Source organism: Peromyscus leucopus, unplaced genomic scaffold (assembly GCF_004664715.2).
Source record: "Peromyscus leucopus breed LL Stock unplaced genomic scaffold, UCI_PerLeu_2.1 scaffold_219, whole genome shotgun sequence".
Classification (NCBI taxonomy): domain Eukaryota; kingdom Metazoa; phylum Chordata; class Mammalia; order Rodentia; family Cricetidae; genus Peromyscus; species Peromyscus leucopus.
Genome location: NW_023505092.1, coordinates 670667 through 685138, shown reverse-complemented (window position 1 = coordinate 685138; position 14472 = coordinate 670667).

Below are 14472 nucleotides of genomic sequence, written 5' to 3'. Positions count from 1 at the left end.
AGTTAAGTTCAACCAGAAAAGCCAAACACACAGCTTAGTTTTCTTTTGTAGAAAAGGCAAATAACATCTTGTATTCTTCCTATCGATTGAGCAGCATTTCAACTGTGCTAGAAAGTAAAAGTTGTTGAAGTGAATTTACCAGACAACCAGTGAATAAATTGAATACTGAATTAAATCAGTATTTAACCTATGTAGCACAGTTCTGTTGAACACTGTGGTAAACTGTTACTAGTAACCAAATGGAAGTTCTCAAGCCAGAACTCTGGGAAAGCCAGAATCCTTCAAAAAATAGTAAGTGGCCTTAAGCCTACACAAGGAAATCCAGGCAACTAAGGAATGTTGAGAGTGGGAGAAATACTCTTCTCCAAGCAAGAGCACAATGATTGGTTACCCAATACCGAAAGATTAGTCTTGAAAAATATACATATAAGTTGCATTATACAAACTGATTAGGTTGTATTAAGGAATACATAAATACATACATACATACATACATACATACATACACACATATGTACATGAATGTATATTGCATATGTGATATATGTGTAACAACAATATATGTATGCATATAACAAAACTTAATTAAAGAGGGGCCACAGATTTGAAAGAAAGCGCAGAGGTGTTACATGGAAGAACTGCAGGGAGGAAAGGAAAAGGAAATTATATAATCATATTACAATCTCAAAAAAATAAAAGAAGCAATAAAAATGTATTTAGAAAATGGTAAGCTCTTGGAACCTAGAAGCAATGCAGATACTGCTGTTAAACAGAATATTATATACACCTAACCAGAGGTATTTGTGAATGTGTTTTAATCAATCTTCATACATGGTACTCTCAATGGCAGCAACACATGTTTTTAGCAGAAGCTCCACTAAGGTCATAGAGCCCAATAGCACTTCCTAATGCATAACTGAAACAAAACCCAAGATTATTTTAGGAGTTGGACTATTCACTAGTGACACCTCCAGCTATAGACTTCAAGTACTTCAGTAGAGGACTATTAGTCCTGCCCCTTCAAGGATCATGTATTATTCCCAATTATTTAAAAATTGTAAACAGGAAAATAAAACTGTGTTTCAAAAAGTGTGAACAAGATGATGTGGTTAAGAAGGTTCAAATGATATCATTGTTTATTTACTGCTGAGTAGTACTCCATTGTGTATATGTGCCACATTTTCTTTATCCATTCTTCAGTTGAGGGGCATCTATGTTGTTTCCAGGTTCTTGCTATTATGAATAATGCTGATATGAACATAGTTGAGCATGTGTCCTTGTGGTAAGATTGAGCATTCCTTGAGTATATGCCCAAGAGTGGTATAACTGGGTCTTGAGGAAGAATTAATTCCCAACTTTCTGAGAAACCACCATACTGATTTCCAGAGTGGCTATACAAGTTTGAATTCCCACCAACAGTGGAGGAGTGTTCCTCTTGCTCCACATCCTCTCCACCATAAGTTGTGTCCTGTGTTTTTGATCTTAGCCATTCTGACAGGTAATAAGATGGTATCTCAGAGTTATTTTGATTTGCATTTCTCTGATGACTAAGGATGATGCACAATTCCTTAAATGTCTTTCAGCCATTTGAGATTGTTCTGTTGAGAATTCTCTGTTAAGCTCTGTAGCCCATTTTTAATTGGATTGTTCAGTATTTTGATGTCTAGCTTTTTGAGTTCTTTATATATTTTGGAAATCAGCCCTCTGTTAGATGTGGGGTTGGTGAAGATCTTTTCCCATTCTGTACACTGTCCTTTGGTCTAATTGACTGTGTCCTTTGCTCTACAAAAGCTTCTAAGTTTCAGGAGGTCCCATTTATTAATTGTCACTCTCAGTGTCTGTGCTACTGGTGTTATATTCAGGAAGTGGTCTCCTGTACTACTCAGCGGTAAAAAAAAAAAAAAAAAAAAAAATGATATCATGAAATTTGCAGGTAAATGGATGAATCTAGAAAATGTCATTTTGAGTGAGGTAACCCAGACTCAGAAGGACAAACATGGTGTGTACTCACTCATAAGTGGATACTAAATGGAGGGAAGGGATGGCCAGACTGCAACCCACAACTCCAGAGAGGCTAGCTAACAGGAAAAGACCCTAGGAGGGACACATGGATAACCCTGTGAAGAAGAAGTGGATGAGATATACATGAGTGGACTGGGTATGGGGGTGCAGAGGGCAAGGAGTGGGGGATGAGAACATAGTGAAATGGGAGGGTCAAGCTGGAACAGGGACAGAGTGGGAGAGCAGGGAGGAAGATAGTATGGTAGATGAGGACATCATGGAATAGGAAGAGGCAGGGTGCTGGGAGGCTCTCGGGAATCCACAAGGTTGACCCTACCTTGGTCTGTGGTCCAGTGGGTGCCTGGACCAGTCTAATCTGGTGACCATCCTAGCAAATAACCTAGCTGTCATCATAGAGCCTTTGTCAGTGACAGATGGAGGCAGATACAGAGATCCACAGTCAGGCACCAGGCTGAGTTCCAGGAATCCAACTGATGAGAGAGAGGAGAGATACTACAGCTAGGGACATGGAGATCATGATGGGAGGATGTGCAGAAATGACCGGCCCACACTAGTGAAAACTCATGAACTGTGGACTGGTGGCTTGTGGATCCCCCATTGAACTGGACTAGCCCTCTGGACATGGAAGATGGTTGTTGTCTCAAAACTCTTTGGGGGGGGGGGCATACAGGCAGGGGGAACGGGATCTGTCCCTGGTGTATGGGCAGGCTTCTGGAATCCAGTGCCTGTGGTGTGACACCTTGCACAGCCTTGGTGCAGTGGGAAGGGGGCTTGGACCCGCCTAGGCTCAGTGAGCTGGGCTCTGCTGACTCCCCATGGGAGACATCGATTTGGGGGATGTGGGGATGCGGGTATCCTGGGAAAGAGGGCTGGGGGTGGGAGAGGGGAGAGGAGGGGGAGGAGGGGGTCTGTGGATAGCAAGAGGAGTGTGTAGAAAATTTCTTAATAAAGAAAAATTAAATAAAAAAGAATGTTCAAATGAAATGTTTCTTGACACTTCCACAAAAAAGAAGGGCAAAATAATCTCAACACTTATTTTTCTCATGATCTTCATTAAATTGTCTAAAAATTCAGAGTTCAAATTGATTCACTGGTGTATTTTGCCAAATATTTAAGGAAGAAATGGAAATAACCAAGTAATCTCACCTAGAATGTATACAAGGAATGCTTTCCTAAGTTATTACATGACCTTGACATTGCCCTGAAACAAAACCTAGCACATTACAGGCAAAAGGTATAGAAGCAAAAAAAAAAAAATTCATTGGATATAGATGCAAAATTACTGAACGAATGTTAGAAAAGTATACTCTAAGCTAACCGTATGCCCGCCCCCAAAATACAATATGACCAAATGAAACAAATGCCAAGGATGCAAAGTTGTCTCAACATTAGAAAGGTAATTGGTATAATGGGTCATATAAACAGGCTAAAATATAAAAGTATATTATCATGTAAATTTTAGATTAAAAATATTAAAATATAGTCTATATTATAATCGTGATTTTAAAAAAGCCCTATAAGCCAGGATTAAAGTGGTATCTCCATAATTTAGTAAAGAACGTTAACAAAGATGAACCAGTTAACAATTTTCACTTATGACCTCTTAGAATTCAAAAAGGTACAGTCAAATTCTGAAGACAATTTAAAGTTTCTTACAATGGTAAACAAATTGTTATTATATGACCCAACATCTGTGCTTCTTAGTATTTGCCCAAAGGACTTGAAAAGTAGGTCCACACAAAAACACACATGTGGATTTTTGCAACAAATTTATTCATAATTTTCAAGCATATCTGTGTCCAGAACTTCTTCCACCAGGGTGAGATGAGTCTAGATAGTCAACTATTATTACTCAAAGTTAACAAGATGAACAATCAATCCATGATTTTAAAAAATTGAAAGAGGCAAGATAAACACCATGACGTTGATACAAAATAAAAAGTATAAAAGAAAAATAGTCAGTAGTAGGCCTGAGCTAATGGCAGTTTTAATTAATATAAGCTTCTGAGTGATTATTTTATAAGCAGCTGAGGGACCACGTGACTGGGTGGGACACAGAAAAACTTCCAGCTACAAAGTAGAAGTAAAAAGATTGGTACCTGAGTAGGCAGATTGATGGCAATCTAGTAAGGTGTGTTGATACAGAAAGTAACAGAGTTATTATAGATAAAAACATGCAAATCATAAGCAATTTAGTAAACAAAGAGAATGGCAACAACCAGACCACACTGTTATTTCCTTCAAATTGCTGTGGGATGTTCTGTATGTCCTGTGGGAGCCCTTCTTGCATTCCTCATGGCTTTACCCAGTAGGTCCGCATAGAGGATGATTAGGACCACGGGCCTGAGGCAGGTGTCTCAGATGGTCTGCACTTGCTGTGCTAGGGAATGGTCTGTATGTCAAGTTGCTCTGATTGGTCAATCAATAAAACCTGATTGGCCATGGCTAGGCAGGAAGTATAGGCAGGACTAACAGAGAGGAGAGATAAAAGAACAGGAAGGCAGAAGGACTCACTACCTGTCAGCCGCCACCCTGACAAGCAGCATGAGAAAATGCCGGTAAGCCACAAGCCACGTGGCAAGGTATAGATTTATAGAAATGGATTAATTTAAGATATAAGAACAGTTAGCAAGAAACCTGCCACAGCCATACAGTTTGTAAGCAATATAAGTCTCTGTGTTTCCTTGGTTGGGTCTGAGCGGCTGTGGGACTGGCGGGTGAGAGAGAATTGTCCTGACTGTGGGCCAGGCAGGAAAACTCTAGCTACATCAACTCACATAAATCTCAACAAAACAGAGCAGAACATAAGGTAAAGTGGCTGAAAATTGGGGATCTACTTGTTTTTAAACCAACAGTAAAAGAAAATAATTAATATAGTTGAAACTGAAGGAATTGAGCCAGAACAATGACTTTATGTTTAAATAAGTTGGCGACCAAGCCTGAGGATCTGAGTTTGTTGGTGGAAGTACCAACTTCAGCAAGTTGTCCTCCATCACCACAGTGTACCACACCCCCATATCGGGTAGAATAAATGAATGTATTGGTTTACAACGATAGACTACTGAGAGTTCTCACACACAAAGAAGCAGGTACCAATCTCACTTTAACATCAGGACTATACAGGAGATTCTTAGCTGGTAAAACAAGGCTAAACTACGAGTGGAACAGACTCTCACTAGTTGGCACAATGCCTTTGTTCATCAGCAGTTTGCTCAGAAGTTGGAAGGAAGAAGTTGATCCCCTGTAGCTTCTCCTGTTCAGGCTCTGCTCCACTGGGACTCAATAAGTTATGATACTCTAGGGTGTCAAAGTTTAGGTATCCCAAATGGCTATATCACATCAGTGTTCATTATAGCAGATTTGGAGGCTTATATGTGGGATGTTTTCAAGCCCAACAACTAGAAAACTCTGAGTGAAGGTAATCATAAGAGAGAGCAAGGTGGGAAATCCCAACAAGATGATTCTGTAAACGAAAATAAAATTAAATAAAGGAAAACCATAAAATCCAAACAATGAAAATAAGATCCAGAGGCATATTAAAGTAGCTTTCTCTTAATTTCTAGACAATGTAAAAAGAAGATATTATTCATAAGGATGAAATGTAAGAATGAACAAGGATGTATAGGCAGAGAAGTTGAAGGATACTGATGTTGGAAATTAGTGCTGAAGAGCTTTCCCAGAATGCATGTGGAATACTTTGAAGGATGAAATGTTATTAAGACTAGTATTGCAGGCATCATCTTTTATTCCCTAGGCATGTAGAGGACAAGAAAAGACCTATACTACAAGAGAATTTAATCAAGTGTAAGTAGTCCTCAGGTTAAAACAACTGAGTTTTATTGAACACAGAATAGGGAAATGAATATGTTACAACATACATTGTAGTGGAAACATGGAATAATAAGAGGAGAGACAAAATATAAAATAGATACTAATAGATAATAAAAATTGTATCTATATAGATTATGAAAAATCACTTCTTATCAGCAGCACAATACAGAGTAAGGGATCTCCAGATTGAGTGAAAACAATATTCCAATTCTATAGTTAGCTAATCAACCAGGCAAGAATTAGGATGGCGCTGCCTAGGTTTGTGCACTAAAGAATGTTCATCACTCATGAAGACCTGAGTTTGATCCTCAGTACCATATTAAAATCACATTGGTGGCATGTGCAACCATAAGGAAAGAGGGTTGGGAAGTCAGGGTCTTCTTGGCTATAAAACAAGTTTTAGGCAAGATTGGACAAATGAAAAAGGAGATGGAAAGAAAGGAAGATAAGGAAGGAAGGAAGGAAGGAAGGAAGGAAGGAAGGAAGGAAGGAAGGAAGGAAGGAAGGAAGACACAAAGAAAAGAAAGAAAGAAAGAAAGAAAGAAAGAAAGAAAGAAAGAAAGAAAGAAAGAAAGAAAGAAAGAAAGAAAGAAAAGAAGAAGCTTTATTAAAAAGTTAGAAAGATTTCACCACAAAAATATAAATATTTGAGAAGATACTTACCCTAGTTTGAATATAACACATTAGTAGAGACCTGTGTCAATATATCCCATCTATCTCATTAATTATCTTTCGAGATAAATCTTTACTATTAGTTAAAAAATAAGTATGAAATATGATGATGCAAAAAAAATATCTTCTCAACAAATAAATCCACTACTGATAGAGCTGCCTTCAGACTCTTCAGTGTGCTCCATGTTTCTAGTTTTCATGAGGTGTCACATATGCTAGAGTGGGTTTTGATGATGCAGTTGTCTGTGGGTCATTTCTTTTATAACACCTCACTCAAACTCCTGTAAGTAACCTCAATAAAACTCTTTGGACTCACAAGTTTGGTCAATTGACAGTTACCAATCCTGCATGAACAGATATTTGTTTACATCACCCAAGGTATAGTATCACAAAAAAACATAAGATTCAGAACACAGGTGATGAATTACCTGGAATATAATGATGTTGTATATTGTCATATCCATATCTATAATGTGAAGTATAATGTAAAACTAACTAATGAGTTATTATGTTTAATAGTGATGTGAGCCGGAGGTAGATACTGACTAGGTAGTATAGAATAAGACAATCAGATCAGAGTGACCAAAACAAATTTCTTGACCAAAAATGAAAATGTCCTTGAAAATGTTCATTACTTTGTCCTTGCCAGAAGTCAGAGATGCTGGAAATACTTAATCCAAAAACATCCCTGATTTCACCATGGCCAGAGTCTGGAGATGACAGGAAAGGGTCTGATTTTCCCTTATCTCTTTTCCCTAAAAGAATACCCTTCCGGGAAACCATATTGAACATGACTGAAAACCGTAAGACATCCACACCTGAAATGAAAACTGGACTTACTGCTTTATCCCATCTGTTAGCCATTCATTAAAGCCTTATTAACTTTGCAGAAGTGGTTGTCAATAGTTTCTCACACCCAGAGAAACCTCCTTTGATATAGGCCTTCTAACCATCTTTCTCTTCCTTAAACTCTTATAAGAAAGTATCTTTTCTTAAAACTCATACTTTTTGGTCATTGAATTCTTCTTTCTCAAATCAAGAACAAGAACACATCAGTCTTTCACTTGGTTTGGCTCTGGTGACCTATGAATTTCTTGGACCTTAGCTTCTCAAGCTAAGCACACTGGAGCAGAAAAAGCCTCTGCTGTTCTCAAAGGCACCTCAATATTCCTGTATCAATAGATTTCTTGTAAATATGCTCAAGGAGATACTTAGATATAAAGAACATTACTAATCTACAGGTACTGATACAATAAAATAATGTCAAAATACAGAAATATATTTGTGCATTTAATTCAATATTCATTATACTATGATAACTAATTTTGCATACAAAATGTTAGGAAACTTTACAAAACACAATGATATGTCAATTATTAAAAGACTTTAAAATGGGAGTCCAAACTGGCCTGAAGGGAAGAGAGTGTTGCCAAATGAGTCTAGAATTTTTCTTAGAAAAATATTTATAACAAAATATGCATATAGATGGAATTAATAAATTATTTACTAAACCATCTAAAATTTATAACTCACAGGAGAAAAATAAATAATAAAAGAAAATTTTACCGTAACTTAAAAAAAATAAAAAATAAAGAATAGTTTTCAAACAATCAGTCCAACTGCTCAACAGATGAGACCCCCTCCTCATGTATTGCTTACGAGAATTACTTCTTACATATAAATTTAGTGAGTGTTAAAAACATAGACACTATGGACAAGATATCACATGTAAATGAAAAAGGATATTGTAGCAATTTTAATAACAGACAAAATAAAAAACTGAAGAAAAGGCATCTGTAGGCTGGAGAGAGATAGGTGCTTCGATGGGATTAATTCGACAAGTGTGAACTGAGTAGTTACTGTTCTAAGTGGCTCACCTAGGTATCCCATCACAATGATGCAAAATTAACCTAGTGGTGTTAAGTGCCTTGAAAACTTCATGTCAGGCAACACTGCGGATCTTCTTAGGGTTTCCTCTCCCCTTCCCAAGAACTCAAGTCTGCATTTTTCAGAGTGTGTACTCTTTCACACTTAACATTCTCTTTATAAATATTTAAACAGCTCAGTTCAATAGGTTCACCCAGTCATAATGCTGAGATGCTGAATGACCAGGAATACAATTTTTGTGTATGAGCTTTGTTCTAGAGTAGAGCCTTGGTGAAAGAACACACACATAATTTCCTGAAAAGGAAAAGAGAAAGTGATATCTCTTTTCATGATGATAATTCTTGACAGAATAGCCATTTTATCAGTAAATGAATTCCTGGAGGGAAGAAGGATATTGAATCTCTGCCATTTTCTGTTGTTCATAGCATCCTCATGTATAGAATGAAACTTGGAATAAAAAATAATAAACCACAAAGAAGATATCACACCAGGGCCATTTAATTTATTTTTTGCTAACACTATTTTTCTCTCTAAAAACTCCGGAGTGAAAATACAGCATTATTGGAAAGAAGTGTAAAATCACTCCCTCCTTTACTGCACCAAAATATGATCTGGATGTAAATATAACTTATGCTTTCATATAATAACTTTAGGATGTCATTATACACCAGCCACTCTCAGGAGAGACACATAACTGAGATACTATTACCAAACACACTGAAGTCATCTTTAGTATCTCAGTGACTGTCACACCTACACTCTACACTCCATAATGGAGAGGCACTAATGCAATGATGTGTCCCAAGCAGGTTCTTTGACTGTTGGTAAAAAATTGGGGCTCCTCCAAAACTCAGACAATGTCCCCAACAAAGTGTCATGGAGTTTGGGGTATGTTGTGCTTTCCTTTATCTGACCTTAATTTCTCTTCCATGGTCCATCTTCTAGTGTTCTCCATTCCCACTGATGCTATTTCAATGTTTCCTTTTTTCTCTGTAGACATTCTCACAACATCCTTTCCACTGTACTTGCCTTTCTTCTCTACAGCTCCAACATTCGCTTAGCATTATAGATATTTTCCAAACATGTAAACGTGACCATAGTGCTGCTTTGAAATATAATATGATACATACAAACAGATATGAAAATAGAAGAAAGTAAAGTTGAAACCCTATAATACAACATGTACTGAAGTTTTCCTTGTCTTGCCTGGCTCTGTGGCTCTGCAGATGCTTGGAGCCAAGTAAACACACAGAGGGTTATGTTAATTAAAACTCCTCAGCCATTAGCTCAGGCCTACCACTGACTAGCTCTTGTATTTAAACTAATCCATAATTCTTATTTATGTTTAGCCATGTGGCTTGGTACCTCTTCTCAGTTCTGCCTTCACATCTTGCTTCCTCTGTGTCTGGCTGGCGACTCCTGACTCAGCCTTCCTGTTCCCAGAAGCCTCCTCTCTGCTTATCTGCTATACTATACTTCCTGCCTGGCTACTGACCAATCAGCATTTTATTTATCAACCAAATCAGAGCAACACACATTCACAGCATACAGAAAGACATCTCCAGCAACAATATGTAAGAGTTTATTAACCAAACTCATATATACATCTATTCTTCCTCTTCTCTCTCTCTCTCTCTCTCTCTCTCTCTCTCTCTCTCTCTCTCTCTCTCTCTCTCTCTCTGTATCCTCTTAGACATGTCAATTCACTAACTTTTCTCTGCACTCATAAGACCTTTCAATGTCTGAATATTCTGTGATCTAGGACTTTGTAATCATTGAAAATTTACCACAATACCATTAAGGCAGTGCTATGGTTTGGATAAATGTCCCAAATGCTTGTGTGTTAAAAGATTTAATTCACCATGTGGCACTATGAGGACAATGTGTAATGTTTAGGAAGTAGATCCTTGTGAGAGATCACCAGCTTATTGTGGAAATGTCTTTGAGTGGTATTTTGGTCCACCAATCTGACCTTCCTTTCTTATTTAACTTCTTGCCAGCCATGAGTTGCTTTTTATGTCCCAAACTCTTCAAAACATCAAAGCAGTAAAGCAAGTCAACAGTGAAACTGGACCTCTAATCAATAAATTAAAATGAGTTTTTTCTTATACAACTCAATTGTTACAGATATTTGGTTATAACATCAGAAGACCAATTATCACATGCCCCTTCTTAAGACTGTGATTATGTCTACTGTGTTAAGAAATTAAATGTCTTCTATTTATTTTATTTTATTTTATTATTCCATATACCCTTGTGCATTCCTGTATTGTAATACTTATATCATTATTAAATAGGTTGGCTCTTGGAAAAAGGCTTTGATTCAATAAATTATTATTATTATTATTATTATTATTATTATTATTTGAGGATATCATACAATGTATCTTGATCATGTTCCCCTCTATTCTAGCCTGAGCTCCACCTACATCCATCCTATATCCCCACCCCTATTTCAAGTCCATTTTTATATTTTAGAAGAAATATCTCTCAGCAGATGCCCTGGTACTCTAGGTCTTATAATCCTTTGGCTCCTTCTGCTGAGGTGTTCTCAGGGGCTTAGATATAAAGTTTGTGTTGAAAATGTAATAACTGGATGCAGGCAGTTGATGCTTACATTTTGGCCAATTGTGGACTTTCTATAATACTCTGTGCATGCTGCAGAAAAGAAGCTTTCTTCACCCTTGGTTAAAGCTACAATTATCTATGGATGTAAGAACAAGTATTTAGAATGCACTTAGAGCATATACTGTCCTCTAGTTCCAACCTCACCAGCCATAGGCAGTTGGCAAAGTTTGCAGTTTCAGGCAAGAATTCCTTCTATTAAGCAGGATTTAAGTCCAATTAGGTGACTGTTAATTACCCCAGATATAAGTGCCACTGTTTTACCTTTCAGAATGTCTTGCCATTCTGGTCATCTTTATGGTTCATAGGTTATGGTGTTTAAATGAGAATCCCACCAGAGGCTTACACATTTTCATGCATGGTCCCCCAGTTGGCTGTGTGGAAGGATTAGGACTTGTGTCCTTCTGGAGTAGGTGTGCCCTTGTTGGAGGAGGTGTGTCATTGGAGGTGGGCTTTGAGGTTTTTAAAGCCCCTACTAGGCCACTCTCTCTCTTTCTGTCTCTGTCTCTCCCTGTCTGTCTGTCTGTCAGTCTACCTGCCTATGTATGTATATACAATACATACATACACATCTGCTTGCTGCCTTTGGATCAGAATGTAAAGCTCTCAACTACTACTTCAGTACAATGTCTGCCTGCATGTCACCATGCTCCCTGCCATGATGATAATGGCCCAACCCGCTAAAACTATAAGTAAGCCCAAATTAAATACTTCATCTTATATAAAAGTTGCCTTGGCCATGGTGTATCTTCACAACAATCAAAACCATAATTAAGACATGGGTGTTATGGCTGGATAGGACTAAAACGTGCTTTTCACCTTTGGCCGCTCTTTCTGATACTGTAAGAGCAAATCCCCATGGCAGAGGTTTCTGAGTCAGATCCAGATTGGTTACAGCAAGTCCTTTGTCTGAAGTATGTGATATCTTTAATGATGGGGGGTCTTACCTTCCTCGTCCAGGTAGGCACATAGGGCAATGGCAGAAGCTTATACTGTTTTAGGAGAATTTCGGGTTTCTCTAACCAACAGTTAGAAAGGAGGTAAATCAAGCCTGACAATGAAGATTTTTGCTAGAAAGTTTATGTTTTTTTGTTATTGCTGCTTTGCTTTGAGGGGAACATTGTCTTTCCAAATGGCACAATGCATATACATGTGCATGCACACACGCACGCGCACACACACACACACACACACACACACACACACACACACACATACCACACACACCACTCATATTGAAGCTTGCTCTTTCTATAACTTTTTGTGGCCCTTGGTAGCAACTTTTATTTCTTTGGCATACTAAAAAACAACAAAATATTCTGCTTCTTAAAATCATTTTATCATTTGAGGTACCAGAGTGTTATGTCCACCATGAAAGAATCTTTTTTTTTTAATCAAGAGATTTGTATTCATTTTACATACCAACCACAGATTCCCCTGTTCTTCCTCCTCCCATCCCCAGCTTACCCACAACCCTCCCCTATTCCCACTTCCTCCAAGGCAAGGTCTCCCGTGGGGAGTCAGCAGAGCCTGGCACACTCAGTTGAGGCAGGCCCAAGCCCCTCCTCCCTGCACCAAGGCTATACAAAGTGTCCCACCATAGCACTAGGCTCCAAATAGCCAGTTCATGTACTAGGGATGGGTCCCATTTCCACTGCCTGGGGCCCCCCTTAAAATGGTAATACCTCACAAGAAAATAAGCACCTTGCTTATATATTTTTAATCCATAAATAGAAGAAAGATGGTGCTAACCATATTCATTTTTCCTTCTTATATATTCTACAGCTAGGCCAATTGAAATGTACTCTAGAAAGATTCTCCAATTCCTGTGACACATTGTTGATATATTTGCCGCTAGACCAGTGGGTCATAGAAATATCTATTTATCACTGCTTCTTCTCCAGAGGGCTCCTGCACTGTTGCTTCAGCAGTTTACAGAATAATAGAAATGCCAGTCCTAGACATTGACAAAGGTACATTTTATGCATGGCAATTGAAATGATGGATTGCATTCCAGTTCCACTTATTTAAGCCCACATTTCATACTAAAGCATGCATACATTATATTAGAAAGAAATAACAGAAATCAAAGCAAAACACTACCATAACAGCTAGCTCTAATACATGTCTGCCAATCATAAAGCCACCCATTAACAGAGGAGTAGACCATGTAAGATTGGCTTGTGAATATCTGAGGAGAACCTTTGCAGCAAAATGTCATATGCCCTTTGTTATTTCTATCATACCCAGGCAATTATTATTATTATTATTATTATTATTATTATTATTATTTATTTGTGATGTTATTTTTTAGAAAATAAAATATCAAAACAAACATAATGCTCTCTTGGCATCATTAATGGCCATTTAAATTTATTGAGGTAGGTCCAGACTCCTTTTCTACTATTGTGACTTAATTGGAACAATATAAATGAACTACTGAGTGAGTACTTATTTATCGTAGACATTATATGAGATTAGAATTGCTGACTCTAGAGCCTCTGTATTATTAGGTCTTTCAAAATGGTCTATTAAGTATCTGTAATGAAATACTTTCTACTGCAGCTGATGTTTGACCCACTTCATTCTCTCTTGAAATCACTATCAAATATCTCTGTAAACTATTTTCTGTCTCTCTTGAGCATCTCTCTGCCTTGATTCCAAGTAACTGCATTTTTTCTGCTTCATAGTGGTTTGTACTTTGTTCATTACTCTGCATCTCCCCTTCTTCTTCCATTCCAAACTCCAATCCAAGGGTAAATCCTCTGTTTATTTTCAGTGTCAGTTCTCTATTTCTCCTTCAACTCATCTTTGCATTTTACATCAGATCCAGTTTTATTACCTCTTGCTAGATGGCATTTTTCCATTGCTGTTTCTATCTGAGCTCAATTCGACAACTAACTAGCTTCAGTCCATCCAAGCTTATTGGAAAATTACTTTTTATTTCACTCACATATTAGTGCTTTTGCTAATAACACCTGAAAAATCACAGTCTTGGGCTAAGCCTTGAAACCCACATTCTAATACCAATGCATACTTTATAATTTCTTCCTTGTCATTTTCTACATCACTAAGTCCTCTATCTTCAACAAGCTTTTCTAGCCACGTTGGACAAATCTGATTCTCAACAATTTGGAATTAAATTTTAAAGAGAACATTTCCATTGCTTTATACTATGTTCTCGCATAAACACACAGTGCCCATTTGGAAACAGCATTTCTGTTTACTGGTAACAATATTTTAACAAGAGAATGATTGTATTTGAAAACTTTCCTTGGACTAAGGTTCTTGATATTTTTCAGTGAGAGCTAAGTCAAATTGTGTAGCTATCAGCTCTTTAAGCCATTAACTTAAATTATCATTAAGATTCAACTACAGTATGTGATGTTTTTAAAGTCTGAAAAAAGATTATATCCTCAGTTACATAACTAGGGC